This window comes from Neodiprion virginianus, chromosome 3 (assembly GCF_021901495.1).
Source record: "Neodiprion virginianus isolate iyNeoVirg1 chromosome 3, iyNeoVirg1.1, whole genome shotgun sequence".
In the NCBI taxonomy this organism is placed as follows: Eukaryota; Metazoa; Arthropoda; class Insecta; order Hymenoptera; family Diprionidae; genus Neodiprion; species Neodiprion virginianus.
Window position 1 is genome coordinate 2,158,689 of NC_060879.1, and position 14,719 is coordinate 2,173,407.

General features: G+C 34.4%; 1 protein-coding gene across 1 annotated transcript in view; it reads right to left on the minus strand.

Moving 5' to 3' along the window:
- Window positions 1-14,719, minus strand: part of LOC124299802 (diuretic hormone class 2) — a 30,234-nt gene extending 15,515 nt beyond the window's left edge. Inside the window, exon 1 of the mRNA XM_046753174.1 lies at window positions 14,618-14,719. The gene's annotated coding sequence lies outside the window, so the exon portion shown is untranslated. The remainder of the gene's footprint in view (window positions 1-14,617) is intronic.

Here is a 14,719-nt window from a genome sequence, read left to right on the forward strand (position 1 = left end):
TAATTGATTTGTTTATACATATATATATATATATATACACGTGTAAACTGTGATAAAAGAAAAACAAAATATATCAATAATAACAATGAGGATATAAAAATAAATTGAAACAAACGTTTTCCAACTCGTTCGCCGTTTTATTCGACGCCAATTTACAGCGTGACATATTGTAACGATTCCGAAAAGAGGGAATAAAAAATTTATATCAAAGGCCTCGTCGGTGGTTTGTTACGCGCAGGTAAACAGGAAGCCACAAGCGACGGAGACAAAACCCCGGAGAGCAACTGTCTGTCACTCTGAAAAGGACGTGACGCAATTCAGAGAGAAAGATAGAGAGTAGAAATTTTGCAAAAGTACAAGAGAAAACAAATAAAAATAAAATGAGGAGAAGATACAGCCGATAAAAAATTCTGTTTGTGAATTTAACCGAAGGGATTTACATGGGGGAAAAGATTGAAATTTTTTATATAAATTTCTCTGACGGATGATGAGATGCGAAGGTTTCGAGTTTTACATTTTAGGTTTTACTGTTTTGCAAATTATTCGCGAGATCGAAATAAATTTATTGAAACTGCATGCAAAACCGTTGAAAAGCGAACTTTGGATCAGGTTTTTAGGGTTTCGAGTTTCCCTCTTTTTAGGGGCTCGTTTCCAAGTCCCATGGAACGAGATTTTCGGTTATCCGAGACTTCAGAATCGCCTCCGCGATAAGAGAAACGATTAGGATGAGCTTGAATAATGGATGGACGAATGAATGAATGAATGAATGAATGAATGAAGGAAGGTCGCGGCTCATCTTCCAAAACGAATCAAAATAAGAAGAAGAAGAAAAAGAAGAAGATAAAAGAGACCGAAAATGAGTGGGGCGAAAAGTAAGAACGCGGTATAAACACTCGACTCTTATTCTTATTCAGGGGAATTAAGGATATTGTAAGAAAAAAAAGTGACGAAATAAAAGATTAAGAAAGATCTCAGTTGAACTAATTTAGTCGCGTCGTGTGATTGAAAAAAAATTCTCCATCCGTTTGAGGGTGAAAATAATTAAATGAAAACACTAATTAGAAATATTCACGTTATTCAAAAACAAAAAAACGCAGGAATTTCCGAATCGTCTGATTTACATATTTTTGATAAAAATTGCGTGTTTTTGTTTTTTTTCGAATCTTTAAATTATTACAACGGTTCTAGAGATTATATATACATATATATATATATTTTTTTTTCATGCCAATCGACGAATGAAGGAACGAAAATTTTGATCTTGATAATATTTTGCAAGTTTTCGTTAAAATGTAAGCTGCGTGAATTATTTGACGGAAAAAAAATAGCAGTCTTGGCTATTTCTCTTTGTCATCATCGTCGTCATCATCATCATCATTATAATCATCGTTGGTCGTCGTTGTTCTCGTCGCAGAGAAAATTGAATGAGGTAAATTTCCATGTAAACAGACTTTACGAACGGTGAAATTGCTCGTTCCCTTTCTCTCTCTATCTCTCTCTCTCTCTCTCTCTCACTCTGAAGGAAAATCAGGTTTCACCTGCGAATCACTCTCCAAGAAATTTAATATTCACGATATTCATTCACTCAACCGGCCCCGAAAACCTTGCAACGTGTTCAATTTTTCATCTCCAAGCCACCAGATTTCACGATTCCTCGATACAAGAGCTGCATAAAAATTTCAGATGAATTTCAAGCCGTGGCAGATTTCCCTTGAAACGATGATAAACAATTTATAAGAATCTAGCTTGGTATTATTATCAATTTCTCCGCTCCGCAGAACTTTTACACAATTTGCAAGACAAGGAGAAAAATGAAAAAATCTTGACACCGTTACAATTTTAGTCAGTTTTAAATAAATTTAATTACGAACAAGAAAAAAAAATTCTGCATACTTTGATTGGGTAAAATCTTAATGATGTTAATAATTGCTTTCAAGTATTCGATAAATTTCGATCGGGTTTCACGTTGTTAAATTTTTGAGACGGGATGAAAAAAATTTTTAAATTGAGTAATCCAATGATTTTCCGAAAAACAAATGAAACGATCGAAAGTTTCATCACTGACTAGCTTACGAGTGAATGAAAAAAATTTTCGCCAAATGTGAAGCGTGAGGAAAAAAAAAAAAAACAAAAAAACAAAAAAATTAAATAAAGTAAAATAAAAGGATCAAAAAATCTTATCCTTAACAAAGTTCTGCTACTAAATTCCCGCTCAAGGGATGAATTTTTACATTTTCCCTCGCATAACTGGGAAGAAATTTCTGCCCGACGGGAAAAAGAACGATGTAAAAGAGGTTGTTGTTAATAAGAGGAGGAGGAGGAGGAAAAGGAGGAGGATGAATATGCTTTTGAGCTCAGCGCCCTGCGCAAACTTTGACAGATAAAAGAAAGAAGGAAAGGGAAAGAAATAAAGTAGAAGAAAGAGGTGAAGGAGGGATAGGAGAAAAAGATCCGGGAAAAGTGAACGACTTGAAAGGCGTGTACCGGTACCTGTGAAATGAAAAAAAAAAAATAAGAAAAAAAAAAAAGGAAAAAGGAAAAGAGACGGCCGTGCGTCGTTAAAAACTAGAGATACGAAAGCCGGTTTAATAATGCATCATATGCATGAAAACGGTGAAAGTCTTTGAAGAAACTAATATTATATACGTAAGACTCTTGGGGGAAATTATCCAGTCCGCAAAATCCGACCGCGATAATATGCTGACCGTCATCGTGTGTATATATATATATATATAAATATGATATATATGTGTGTAAGGAAAGCGCAGCTTCTTCGGAAAAGCTCGTCGAGTTCGCCAAACCGCGAATATTAATTTCTCAGCACTCTCTGATCTCGCACAGCGGCTTCTTCTTTCTTTTTATTTTTCGTTTCTTTTTTCTTTTTTTTATATTTATACCGATCCGCTCTTTGTACACGTAAATTAATTTAAACGCTACCGCAACTCGATAAGACGAGAATATTTCGGAACGATTATTAAATGTAGTCTGTAATTAAATACACCGTTGTACGAAAGGAATGAAACAATAATAACGCAACGTTGGAAAAACTGTAAAATAAATTTTGAAGAAAAAATTTGCGGATTTGATATTTCTTGTAACCGCACGAACCTTATTTGAAAATTGGCAAAGTTTTCAATTTTTCAAAGTTTCATCGGGTTTTCGTTTCTTGCTTTTTTTTCTTACGAATTTATTTTCGACGTTACTCGCACGTTTCGTTTTCGAAAAATTTGTTGAACGGCAATTGATTCTCAACGAATTCCTTTCTCGTTCTTGTTCTTTTTTAAGGGGGAGGAACAAAAATAAGCCCGCATGTATATGTATGTATAAGCCAGTCGTTGAATCCTTCATTTTACAAGCTCGTACGACGTACGTACTTCGTTCTCGATTCGCTGAGTTTTGCTTTTTTATTTTTTTTTTTAATTTTCTATATTTGCCGACACAAGGTCTAATCCGCGACAAAGTGACTTTTGCACGTTGCAGAATTGAAACACGCTGTTCTCGAATATCCAATTCTAAGCCGGAAAAGAGAAGAAGGGAATGAGAGAAGAAAAAGCCACGAAGTGGAATTTAAATATTTAATAAGAGAGGAGAATATCGGTGGGTTCGAAGGATTGTGGAGGATTCTTTTTCTCTCTCTCTCTCTCTCTCTCTCTTTCATTCTTATTCTACTTTCAACTTCGTTTACCTTTTGACCTCACGAGATTTCGTAGTTCAAAAAATTTTTTGTTTCGCGTCAGATTCTCGCACCGCTGCGAATAAATTAATTTCACGAATTAATCGCCTTTGAAAAAACACCGTGCGTGCGTGTGTGTGTAAATTTTTTCCAAAGTTAAAAATCTCATCGACTTGTAGAGTTTAAATTATACGATGGTCGGCGTAAGTTTTTGAAAAAAAAAAGAAAAAAGAAACAAAATAAAAACCGATCAAAGCGAGGATCACTTGTAGATTTGATAAAACTTTGATCATAGAATCGTTTGAGAGAAAATTCGTGAGTGGTTTTTCAATAAAAATCAAGCATTCGTTCGTTACAACCTCTCGATCAGCGGAAAGTGCGGCACAGCTGTTATAAAAAGACCAGAAACCGCGGGAAAAGTCACGTAGAAGAATATAATACGTCCCTAACCCTCCAGGGGGAAAGGGAGAAAGGTATGAAGGGATGAAGGGGGAGGGGGTGGGGTGGGGGGGTGGAAAGGTGAGCAAGTACATTCAAGGAAGAGTTAGTGAGGTACCAGAGCTGCTGGCAGTTGCGGCTCGCAAGGGAGAGATTACAAGAAGCTTACGGCCAAGAGAGGAGAGGAGAGGAGAGGAGAGGAGAGGAGAGGAGGATCTTAACACAAACGGGAGTGTTTCCCTCATCCCGTTGTATATAACACAACCCGAAAGCTTCGCCTACGATGTGCGAATCTTCTTTGCTTCTTATTTTCCGTCACGTCTGCGTACCTGCATTGAGCTTTTCACGCAAGCTCGGCCAATGATATTCCCTCAACGTTTTTAATTCACCACGCGATCTTCTTGCGCCGATTCACCGACGTCAGAAAAGGGCTCGTGAATTTTGACACATTTTTCACCTCCGACCGTCAATTATTTCACAACTATTTTACCACGCGCGAAAAAAAAATTCTTCGGAATCTCATCTTTCGTTACGATCATTTTTTTTTTTAACAACTATTTTCATCGCTTTCGATGAAAGGGCATATTCAGACCTTGCGTTGTTGCGTCGAAATATTGAGTATTGAATTGAATTCTTTCTTTTGTTCTTTTCAGAGATGGAAAAATCGTACAAGAAATGTAACGGAAAAATGGAATAGAAATGAAAATGTTTATTTATAATTGTGACAACCTTTGTCGGACCTGTTATTATTATCATTATTCTGCGAATATACGCGACTCGTTAAGAGCGAACCGCGTGTGCGAATTACCTGCGCTGCGTGTATAATCCAAGCGTCGTCGGTATACGAAGAGGTCGAGCATTACGTCAAGAAGAAGAGAAATTAAGGGAACGCTATGGCGCTTAAAATAAGTTATGCAAATACCGAGTTTCAACCTTTTGCAAAATTTCAAATGTACGTAAAAGCTGTGTGTACGTAGGGAGGATACGTACGTTTGTGACCTGGGCTTAAACAGCGTTTCGTATGCCTCGCGGATTCTCCCGTGTGTGTATATATATATATTTTTTTTTTGTTTTTTTTTGGAGGGAAACAGAAAAGGCGAACCTCTCTTCAACCCCGCATGTATAACAAACACATCTAAACGGCAATTGTTATATTTTCTTTGGAATGTAATATCACAAGTTGATCGTCACTTTCTTTTTTTTCTTTCAAGTCTAGTTTTCCTTTCCTCACTTTTCCATGTATCGCGATACAATTGGCTGAGTAAATAATTAACCCTGCCGTACGTAAGATACTTGTTTGGTTGACGTTTTTTTTTTTTCTTTTTTTTTTAATTTTTTGCTTCGCTTCAGCGCAAACGTTTCACGATATTGCAAATTTGATTCACAACCTTGCCCGTATGATTCGACGATGATTCGAAGAAGCAAATAAAAATTTACACGCGTATGTCACGTAACGAAGAAGCGAATGAAATTGTGACAATTCATATTCGAAGTAAATGAGGTGAAGTAAAAAAAAACTATTCGACAAATGGAAACGATTTGCGAAAAGTACGAAATGCGTACGAAATGAAAGTAAAAGGAAAAGAATCGAGAACGAAAATAACCGCAGAAAAAAATCGCTCGGGAAAATTGAAAATCGAAATGTCGATGAATTAGAGAATGAAATATATTGCAAAAGTTGGGTGGATTTGCAATGATTAATGCATTATACTGGCGTTTAATTCGCGAATAACTATCACCTTCCTCCCTCCCTCTCTCTCTCTCTCTCTCTCTCTCTCTGTTTGTGTTAAGTAAGAGGTAAATCGGTGACAATATTCAACGGACGTTATCCAATTATCGTTTAAACCGCGGCAGGAGGAATAGCGGATGCCGATCAGCGGGGTTGGAAATAATTGCAAATGGCGCGCAGCAATGCCAGGCGATAAAGTAATCCGATGGAAACGCGGTAGTCGAGTAATTAGAAGAAGATTAACTAATTACATGTACCGGCGGCGCTCGATTGCCGGTTAAGATAATTCTCCACGCCGGAAGTACCGCGAAAGTATTAATTCGCTAAAACGCGCCGAGAGACTTTGTGATTAAATAGGAAAAGAAGACGAGCGAACGGAATAGGGAAAAAAAACGGCCCGATTTTTTTCTTTTTTAACAACGATTATATAAACTGGGAAAAATACGATAGTTTGTTCAAGAAAAAAAAATAAAATTTACCTTTGACGATGAAACATTGAAAATCGATTTATTTCCGGTAAAAAACGTACAAGTTCGAATTAAAGGGGACCTGGAAATTTTTTCACGGAAAATTATTTCTCTGCAAAGAATTCTGTAAGCTTTGAATTTTTTTTTGTTCATCCAAACGTTTCCGGGATCGTCGCGAGATTTTCGTCTTTTTGACTTTGTAAAGGAGATGAAAGAAATTGTGTAGAGGTAAAAGTTGAAATAATAATAACAGTAAAAACAACATTTATCTCGATACCGAAAATTTGATTGTTTCTCTTCAAGAGTTATATTTTTTTCATCCTTCTTCTCTCTCTCTCTCTCTCTCTTATCTTTTCTTCCTTTTGTTCGTCGTATCGTTCAACTTGTTGGTATATTTCAATTTAATTATATATTGTATAATCGTTAGAACGATGAGATGAGATGAGAGACGAGTTGCGGTTCTTCGAGAATTTGGCAATCAGTTGAGCTGTTCGCGTTTTTGAAGATTAATCATCCGTAAACGGTATAATCTAATAATCGTTCAGAAAGGAGAGATTTATATCACGGATCTAATCCTTGTCGGAGCCTTTTTTTTTTTTTGTTTTCCACCACGCAGAGAAAAACATCGCGAAAGGATATGATTCGTAAATTATTTAAAATCGGAGCGATTTTTTGGTAAACTGATTTTTTGAATATTTCTCAAAACTCTCGAAGGCGATATAAAAATTGATGTTATTAGAGGTATTATTGTAGGTTGAATGGAAATTTTTTTAACCCAACTATAAAACTAGTGTGTATAATTTTTCCGCCTTTCATAAAAGTATTTTCAAGATAAGAATTCAAGAGTGCACAGAAACACTCGCGCGAATGTATAATAAAATTATTTACGCATATACGGGTGAAAATGTAAGGAAACCGCATCAAGTTATTGAAAGCGTGTGGCAGGTGGAGATTAAATTAACTCCGGTGCGCAACTCTTTCTGCATAAAATAAAGAATGGAAGAAAGAAGAAGCGAAAAAAAAAAAAAAATGAAAACAAAAAACAACATCTGCGGAGTTACGTATAAACGCGAACGAATGATATACGTGATCCGTGCCATGTGTATTTGATAGAGAAGAGAAGGCGAAATGTGTGGAAAATAACGCGATATCTTTAATGCGAGAATAGTTGCAGCGTATGAAATTTGTAACAATTATTGTCTCCGCGCATGTGAAAAAAATTTTTAACCAACGATGCGAAAACGTGACCTTAACGAATATTGAAAAATTAGTTAGTACTGAACGTGGATGCAAATTGATTGGGTATATTTGGTGTTGATAAAAAAAAGAGTGAATGTGGCAATTACGGAAGAGTATTTTTCCTATTTTCAATTTCGATTATTGCAAGCACTGACGTTACGAGTATTTAAGGATTTCGTATTTTCTTCGAAAATTATGACGATTTTAAAGATTGACAAAACGGTAGAAAAAGAAAGAAACAACAAGCGACGAAACGTAAAATTCATTTGGAACTTTGACTCGTCGAAGTTACGTTCTTTCAGAATTTTTTACCCCTTTCGAAACTTTCACGTTTCCTCAAACTTTGATATCTTTACTTCAATTTTCGCCAGAAAAAAATTCGGCCCCAGTCCATCTCGGAACGTTTCAAATTCGGAATTTCAGTCCCGCCCCGTCAGTTCCAATTCCTCTCATCGCAATTATCCTCGTCATTCGAAACCGATACCAGTTAGCGAATAAAGCATTTCTTCTCTTCCATCAGCTAATTAATTTATACCTGCGACCCTGTGTCTATAAGCAACGTACAACGTACACTCACATGCATACGTTCATACATACATGTATATATGTCAGAAGGTATGTTCAATTTTCTGCGCTAATCCCTCGGCAAAAGCTCCGCGAAATATTCTGTGCGCGCGGTTAGATCACTTTGAGTATTATAATGCCTGCCTACTCGAAGCCGCGATCACGTATTACGCCTGTAACAATATATTTATCAAGTATGTGCGATCTGTACATGTATACGTATATACATAAAATAAATATGTATGTATACTTATATGTATACACGCGGGTCTGCCTGTAATATCGGTATAAATTATTACACCGACCAATTTATATATATATATACACCGTTCCTCATCTCGCCTGAAACAATTCGATCATGTAGGATCGAGATGAGAAAAAATGTAATTTTCTTTTTGTTAATACAAGTATTGACGAGGCGTGTTTTATCGGTGTTTTGAAACGAACGTGAAAGAAACTGTAAAGATTTTCCATCATTTTCATTAATCGGATTTTACAAGAGTAAAAGGAATTGAAAAAGAATAATACGTGTTTGATAAAATTGTACGAATTCGATAGTCGATAATTCAGTGATAATTTTTTTTTGTCATCGTCGTTGTCGTTGTACCTACGTGTTGTTTATTAGTACCTGTTATTTCGCATTTAACGCGACGACGCGAGACGGCCGAATGTAACGCGATAGCTGAGAAAAAAGAAGTACGAGAAGAAGAAATGGAGAAGAGAGAGAGAGAGAGAGAGAGAAAGAAAAACCAAAAAAAAAAAAAAAAGGTTCGCGAAGCGGAAATTACTTATATAGTTCTTTGCAGGGTGTACGAAATACACAAAGCGAACGAAACCCGTTTACCTCAGGTTTTCGCGGATCGCGTTCCTTCCTCTTTCGCTCGCTTTTACTCTGGAATAAAAAAAAAAAGCAACATTGTTTACCCAACGAGTCACGTATAAACTCTCACCATCCCCTTACATCTATATATCTGTCCCCGATTAAAGGTAAACTTTACGAATCTCATCCCCCACAGTTTTCGGAAATTTCCTGATAATTTTTTCACGTTTGTTGTTGTTGTTGTTGTTTATCGATACGCGCGTGTATTCGCACTACGTAAGCCTTTGCATTTTTACACGTGTTTCTCTGAGCGTGTGCAAAAAAAAAAAACAGAAAGCTCCGGTTTGTTTATTTATTTTTTTTTTATTTTTCGACATCGCGACTTACGAAAAACAACATTCTCGATGAAAACGAAACAGAGAGAGAGAGAGAGAAACGGATGAACGAAGAAGTTTTTTTAGACAAAAAAAAAAAAAAAAAAGCTCACTTTCAATTTTCCACGAAAGATATTTCCTCGCGGTGTTGTTGCGCCGTTTTATACCCGGGTGAATTCTCATTTGCTGTGTGAATAACGGTTGAGTTTGCGAGGATGATAAAAAAAAAAAAAAAAAAAATAACATCCCCTGACGAAATTTTGGAAAAGAGCTCAAATTCAGACAGGTCTGTTATTACAGTAAGAAATGCTCAAGTGCGTGCAATCATTCTTACAGTAATCAATTCCTGTACGAATAACAATTAAGTTTGAACAAAAAAAAAACATCCCTTGATGATATTTCGGGAAAGAAGCTCAAATTTAGAAGGACTGTTGTTGGAAAGTTAATTGGAATTACGTATCGAACCATTGTTGCGGTATTAAAAATAATAATAATAATAACAATAATCATTCTTAAAAAAATAACTTGACACGATTCAAATGAGCTTTTTCCACGATTAAACGACGACAAATCGTTTGAATCTTCGGGTTTGTTTGACGATGTTAATTAATTGTCATAAATTGCGCTCAACGATTTCGTTCTACGCGTGTAAAAAATTTTTAAGAAATATTCGATTTAACGTAAATCGGGATCGCGAAATAATTTCGTCGAGCCTTCGGATTTGCTCAGCTGGTTAAGAGTGACGGTATATACATATATACGTGTATGCCCACTGAATTTGCAACAGATTAATTAGCCCTTAACAAGGGCTTTCAATTAAGGGTTGTATAGGGTTGGCCTATATATATATATGTATATATAGATTATACGATAAATCCCGTAACACACGTATAACGCGTTATAATATATTACGAAGGGGAGAAATTGGGGTGAAAGGATATTTTTTATTTTTTCTTCTTCTTCTTTTTCTTCTCTTTTTTAAACAATTTATGAAACTATTTTGAATGGAAATTTATCGTTTAAGCTAGACTGGATGATAATATTGAGAAAATTCATACCGCGGACTTTTGGAATAATTATTTATTTTCTATTCAAGATACTTTGATTGTAATCTTTAATTTGTGTAGGATAAAAATCTAAGGGGTTTGAAAGTAATCTATAATAATGATAACGTTAATGTTGTGGGTGGTAAGAATTTGTCATCGGTAGATTAATAATAACGAGTCATCGTTAAGACTGATGAATAAAGTTTTTAGAACGGGTCGCGTTTAGGATGACTATTTAAATCTGTAGTAATTAGGCAGGCACGTGCGCACACACACGTTGCCTTATTACGCTAATTTCAAGGTTTTTAACCGGCGATCAGTCCTCGAAACGAGAAGACCAGCCCCGTTAAGCTCAAACTTTGGCGAACCATTTCATCCCCGAACAGCCAAAAAAGGAAGAGCGAGTAAATAATTGAGAGGAATGTATCGGACCCAAGAGTAAAAAAAAAAAAAAAAAATCAAAAATAGTAATTTCTTTTATGACCGAGATGAAAGGGGAATGTTTTATTTTTTTTTTTGTATTAATTTTTACGCAATCTTTGTCAATCGAATTGCGAGAGAATTTGTATTTTGAGTTCGACTTTTCCTTTTCCCGATAACAATAACAATAATAACAATTATTATTATTATTATTATTATTGTTGTTGTTGTTGTTATTATTATCATTATGTGACACAGGTATCGTTGTGCATATCGTATATAAGAAAATAAACGATGGGGATAGAAGAGAAGAAGGAAAGAAATTTCACGCGTATAGAAGTTAGAGAGACGATCAAAGAAAGAAAATAACGATGTCGACGAAATTTTGATATTCTTGATAAATGAGATGAGAACATTATTGTTTTTATTTTTATTTTTTGCTATCCAACTCGAAGATAAAATTTCGAACGGTAATTTTTTTTTTGTTTTTTTGTTTTTCATTATTACAGAGACGGTAATACAAACAGAAACAAACATTGCAAGCGTCGAAGCTACAAAAAAAAAGAGGGAAATAAAGAAAGAGCTGAAAAGATTTACATAATTCGATAACGAATGCGATTTGATTTTGATTTTTTGAAAACGTCGCGATGATGTTCAATCTTGTCTCTTTTTTTTTTTTTTTTCTTTTTTCTTTGCATTTCATTTTTCACAAATCGGAAGCGAACTCCTCGTTTACGTAATTATAACAATATCATCCTTGTGTTAAATAAACGACTCTTTCATTCGTCAAAGGATGCAAAAATTTTCAACAAGAGTAAAAAAAAAAAAAAAAAAAGCCACCGATCGCGTTTGTCAACCGTACAATTAATTAGACAATAATTCGTAACTTTTTTTTTTTTTTTTGGCTCGTTAGTAAAAAGAAAGAAAATTGACCCGCGTTACGGATTTCTATTTTCATTCCAATTCGTTCGTTCGTTAATTTATTTCTGTCCTCAGATTTCATTTTCATCACGATGTCGTGTTTTAATTACGATGCAATTTTTTTTTTTTTTTTTTAATACCTCTCCTGCTCTCTCTCTCTCTCTCTCTCTCTCTCTCGCACCTTGTTCGTTTGCAAATTGAGCCCAAAAAACATAATACACGTCTCGCTGGGGAAATTAGACAGAATTTTACTTATAAATTTCACCGAACAAGCTTGCGTCGAGGGTGAAAAGCGAAGGGCAACAGGTGCTCGTAAACTGGACGTATAAGATTGAATGGAATGGAAATATTGCCGAGACATCTAGGCTGATTAGTTGCAAAATTAGTCGAAGCCGCGAGTGAATGATAAAAAAAAAAAAAAGGATTACAAGTAACAATTATCGGGCAAAGAAACTATTTCACTTTACAAACAAATTTCAATTAAAATCAAGGTAAGATGAAGAAAATATTTTCGATTTGTCTTCACTTCATCGAATAAATCGATGTTGCGGAAAAAAATTAACTCAACCGACCGTAATAATATTTTCGATGATTGCATTTCTCAAATCAAAACTCACCCGCAATTCTGACGTTGAGGTGTATAAGTATTTGTTTATTTATTTATTTCTTAATTTTCTACCGTCCCCTTTCTTTTTCCTCCCGAAATATCAATTATACTTTACGTTAAAAAAAAACATTCGAACAAATAATCGAACCGTACGGATGATGGGTATAAATAATATCGCGAAGAGTGTGAAACAAGCGCGGATATATTGGTTTATTTATACAAGTAGTCCAATAAATCATCTCCGCGGATAGATTATTGATGTAACATGTGTGCGTGTGCGTGTGTGTGTATACGTATGTACGGAATATATATTAACGGATATCTCGTCGATCAATCAATTTTCAATCAAAATAATTTCCGTCGAAATTCCACTATCGTTGAATACATTTGCAGCGACACAGATTTCTAGACAATTACGTGTCACCTTGGTTATTTCAATGTAACAAGTTAAGCCTCTACGTGCGATAAATTCCCTCCAAATCTCTATCGCAGAACATTCTCACCGAAAAGACATTAGGAAACTGTCAGTAAGTATGAAACTGAAAATGGAAAAGAAGAATAGTTAAAAAAAAAATAAATAAGTAAATAAAATCGTACGCTTCTTCTTTTTCCTTCAGCTATACTTGCAGATTCTTATTATATAATCTCTGAAAGTCTGCTGATTAAGTAGGTATATGAACCCGAAAATGAAACGAAGTGATACGAAAAGAGAAGAAATGAACGAAAAAAATTTAACAAAAAAAAAAAAAAAAAAAACCAAGTAAGTTACATACACGTGTATATATATATATATATATATATATATATATATATATATGTTTCAAGAGTAAACGAGCGAAACATTTTATTGTTATTTTTCTTGTACGAAAGTGAAAAAGGAGAAATGAGAATGAGAAGAAGAAGAAGAAGGCGGAGAATGAGGAGGAATAGGAGGAGGAGGGGAAAAAAATATGAATGATTGCGAGAATCGGTGAAAATACAATTCGCCTCTCTCTATTTAATTTTTTCTCACTCAACCCTCGCGTCTTTCTTCCGTCTGAATAAAATTAAAGGGTGAAATATATATATATATATATATATATATGTGTACCATACCCACGAAAGATACGAGAGAGTTCCCTCGAGATTTCAACTTTATTAATATATATATATATATATATATATATATATATATATATATATATATATATATATTATATATTATATTATATATATATACACACATATTTTTATCCACGTATTTTTTCCCCTGATAAAATATTATTATTTTCGTCTCATTGCCTGCGAGCCTTTTCATTTCAAATTCAAAAATTATTAATTCACTCGTACAATAATATTCGCATGCCAGATGAATATTATAATCATCATTGTCGTTATTATTTGTTGCGCTTTATCGCATAATCGTTGCTGTTGTTGTTGTTGTTGTTGTTATTATTATTTCGCGTTGTATCTCTTGTGGATATTATTTAAGCGTATTTTGTTATGCAGCAAGACTTGTTTCTTGAAAGAAATGTTTGAAAAGTTCGTGAATAGATGAAAAAAGTAATCTCGATCAATTTCGTTACGAATTACTTGTCGGTGCTGAGAAGACTCGTTTTTTTTTTTTTTTTTTTTTTTTTTTTGATAATCGAAGAAGCAAACAAAAATTGACACGAATTTGTGCTGGTAAAAAAAAAAAAAAAAAACGAACAAAATGATTTCGTACAAATTGCACCGATTTAAATTACACCGACACAACTATATTACATTCGAGTCTCCGAATCTTCAATATTCGAACACGCCAAAATAATCGTTACCCGTATAATTTTGTATTTCCGAAAACTAAAAAACAACAAAAAAAACAATAAAATATTCGACAGGTATAAAAATTATAACGACAATTAATAAGGTAAATGAAATAAAGATGAAATCAGAAAATATCTCAACGTTGTCAAATTTCGTCACGTTCTCACCATCGAGTAAAAGTTAATATCTTCGTTCGGTTGGATGGTCGTTCGGAAAAAAAAAAGAAAAAAAAAAAAAAATCAACAAACAAATATACCGCGAAGATGTAAATAATTTCAGAAAACGAATGTTCTCCATTATAATATAATCGTTGATTTTTCCGAACGGTTTTTTTTTCTCCTTTCGTTTGTTCGCACGTTGCGAAATAAAAATTCTACAATTTCGAATAAAAATTGTTTTTCTCACCTTGGTGAAAGATGAAAAAAAAAAAAAAAAAAATTAATACACAAGCATCGAATTTATATAATATTTAACTTTTTTTTTTCTTCTTCTTCTTCTTAATTGAAAAATCGAGTAACCATAAAATGAGCTGACCTTTGTTGTTGTTTTTTCTTTTGGCGAAGCTTTCCTGTTCCGGGTTCGATTTTCGTGCAACTTTTCTTCCTCTGTGCAGTCGCGGCAGGTGTGAAGTGCGAT